Raw genomic sequence first — 3,429 nt, forward strand, 5'->3', positions numbered from 1 at the left:
CTCCTGCTCTTCTGGCCTGCTTCTTTGGGCGTCCCTGAGTTTCCCCTCCTCACCTAATCCCTTTGGCTGATTGCGCTTCTCTTTGGCTTCCTGGGTTTTATCCCCCTTCTCCTGCTCTTCCAGCCTGCTACTCTGTGCTACGCCAGTGCTTACCTTGCTCCCGGAGACCCGGTCCCTCTCGGGACATCTTTATATATCTGCCAAACTACATCATTACTTCACTGCTAAATCACTGAGAATCATAGTCCAGCCAAATTGACACATATTTTTGAGGACATGGTTCAATCCATGACAACTATTATATTAAATTGCTCATTAAACAACCTATTTTTGATGTAAAGCAGAGGAACTATTCTACTGAAACAGCTAAATGCTTATAATTTATCTATTTCTTCCACTGCAACTAAATATCCCTCGTCCTATTACCTCTGTAAGGAGTTCTAGTGGAGCAGTGCCTAAAGCATTTGACTGCTAACCGGAAGGTTGGCAGTTCAAACCCACCAGACACTTCACGGAAGGAAGCTGGGGCAATCTACTTCTATAAGGATTTACCACCTTGGAAACCCAATGAGGGTCGCTATGAGTCAGTATCAACTTGATGGCAGTGGATATAACCACTGAATCTATTGCAAAGAGATGCAAGCAACTTTGATACATAAACAATAAACTATATAGAGTGATATTATGATAGTTAAGGTTGTGTGTCTATTCTAACTGATTTAAGCAATTGTGATATAGTCATTCGCATGATGACATCTGATGTAAGGCAATCACTTCCATGATGAGATATATTATGAACAGCCAGTCAGTTGAAAGGGAGCTTCTTCAGGAGTGTGGCTTGCTTCCAATATATATATATATATATATATATATATATATATATATATATATAGACATTCTGGGAAGATTCTCAGGCTTTTCATTGGATCTGGATCCTGCAATTGTTGTTGTTGTTGTTGTTATGTGCCATCGAGTTGGACCCGACTCATAGCGACCCCTTCTTGGGTTTCCGAGGCAGTATCACTGCGGTAGTAGATTGCCCCATCTTCCTTCTGAGGAGCGGCTGGTGGGTTTGAACAGCCAGCCTTCTGGTTAGCAGTCAAGTGCCTTAGGCACTACACTACCAGAGCTTATCATTATCTGGTTTGGGGAGCTGAACCAATGGCCTGCCGTATTGCCTGCCAAACTTGGGATTGTTGCCTTTGTAGCCTGTGAGCCAACAATCTACCATTTTACCTGCTGATCTTGGGTTCGCCAGCCCCTGCAGTTGTATGAGTCAGAAAATGCCTCTAACTTGACGTTTGACCAACAAACTTGGGACTTGCCAGCCTCTACAAATGTGTGAGCCATTTTCCTGAGATAATTATCTTTCTTTCTCTCTCTAAATATGTATATAAGCTTCAGTGGTTTTGCTTCTCTAGAGAACCTAGCCTAAGACTGATATTATGTGAACAATATCATACAGTATCTTAATCAAACCACACTACAATTCTAACCTAACAGGCAATTTGGTAAAGTGGCTGGAACCAGAAAGCTGGAGGTTCAAACCCACTAGCCACTCCTCAGAAGGAAGGTTGGGCAATCTACTTCCGTAGTGATACTGCTTCTGAAACCTAAGGAGGGGTCACTGTGAGTCGGATCTGACTTGACAGCAGTGAGTTTGGTTTTTTGGTGTTTAAGCTCTTAGTTGATTTTTCTTTGTTTGTTTGATCTTTTATGGTGAAGGATTTGAGGGGTCAGCAAGCTACAGCCCTGTGGGCCAAATCCAACTCTCTTTCTGGTTTTCTACAACCCTAGAGATGATACTGCCTCGGAAACCCAAGGAGGGGTCGCTATGAGTCAGGGCCAACTCGATGGCACATAACAACAACAGAGATGAGAAAGTTTTTACATTTTTAAATGGTTGAAAACAATGAAAGGAAAAATAATATTTGTATGAAGAATGAGAATTATATGAAAGTTACATTTCAGTCTCCATAAATTAAGTTTTGTTGGAACATAGTGCTTCATAGTCATATATGTATTATCTAGGGTTTCTTTCATGCTATAAATGCAGAGTTGAGTCATTCAAAAAAGACAGTGTGGCCTGAGAAGCTGAAAATGTTAACTCTGGCCCTTTAGAGAAAAGTTTGCTGACCCCTGATCTAATAGATTCTTCCCCACTCTATGATTCAATGAAATATTTTGTATTGTGCAGAATTATTGTACTAAATGACAACTCAGCTTAATTAGCAAAACACTCTATGTAATTACCCAAGTATTTTTTAATTCATCTATTGTATTCCTGTTTTCCCAAAATTTTCATAGCACAGAGTGGATTCTCATTACAGTTGAATGGAAGAAAGAGTGTAGATATGACTTGACTTACACACTCATAAACCAAAAACCAAACTCACTGCCATCGAGTAGATTCCTACTCATAGTGACCCCATGGGTTTCCAAGGAGGTAAATCTTAACAGATTGCCTCATCTTCCTTCTGCAGAACACCTGATGAGTTTGAACTACCAACCTTCTGGTTAGCAATCAAATGCCTTAGGCACTGCACTACAAGAACTCCTTACACATGTAAAAGGTCCCCTGAACACCTACCCTAGATAGGAGCTCTGGTAGTGTAGTGCCTGGGGCACTTGACTGCTAACCAGAAGGCTGGCGGTTCAAACCCACCAGCCCCTCCTCGGAAGGAAGATGGAGCAATCTACTTCCATAGTGATACTGCCTCGGAAACCCAAGGAGAGCTCACTATGAGTTGGGTCCGACTAGACAGCACATAACAGCAACAACAACAACAGATATACCCATGACCATATATAAGGTTAAACAAAAAACAAACTCACTGCTGTCAAGTCGATTCAACTCACAGAGACCTCTTCTTGGGTTTCTGAGGCAGCATCTGTACGGAAGTAAATTGCCCAATCTTCCTTCCAAGGAACAGCTGGGGGGTTTGAACTGCTAGCCTTCCAGTTAGCAGTCAAATGCCTTAGGCACTATGCCATATATAAGGTTGGTAGATGATATCTCTACATTTGTATTTGTTTGTCCAATATAATGCCAGAAGATGAGCCCACCAGGTTGGAAAGCACTCAAAATTTGACTGGGGAAGAGCTGACTCCTCAGAGTAGAGATGACTTTAACAATATGAATAGAGTAAAGCTTTTGGGACCTCCATTGACTAATGTGGCACTACTCAAAATGAGTAGAAACAGATGCAAACATCCATTAATAATCAGAACATGGAATGTAAGAAGTATGAATCTAGGAAAATTGGAAGTTGTCAAAAATGAAATGGAATGCATAAAGATTGATATCCTAGGCATTGTTGTTTGTTGTTGTTGTTATATGCCGTCGAGTCAGCCCTGACTCATAGCGACCCCTCCTTGGGTTTCCGAGGCAGTATCACTACGGAAGTAGGATTGCCCAACCTTCCTTCC

Source organism: Orycteropus afer, unplaced genomic scaffold (assembly GCF_000298275.1).
Source record: "Orycteropus afer afer isolate SDZICR_OR568_19922 unplaced genomic scaffold, OryAfe1.0 scaffold00240, whole genome shotgun sequence".
Classification (NCBI taxonomy): domain Eukaryota; kingdom Metazoa; phylum Chordata; class Mammalia; order Tubulidentata; family Orycteropodidae; genus Orycteropus; species Orycteropus afer.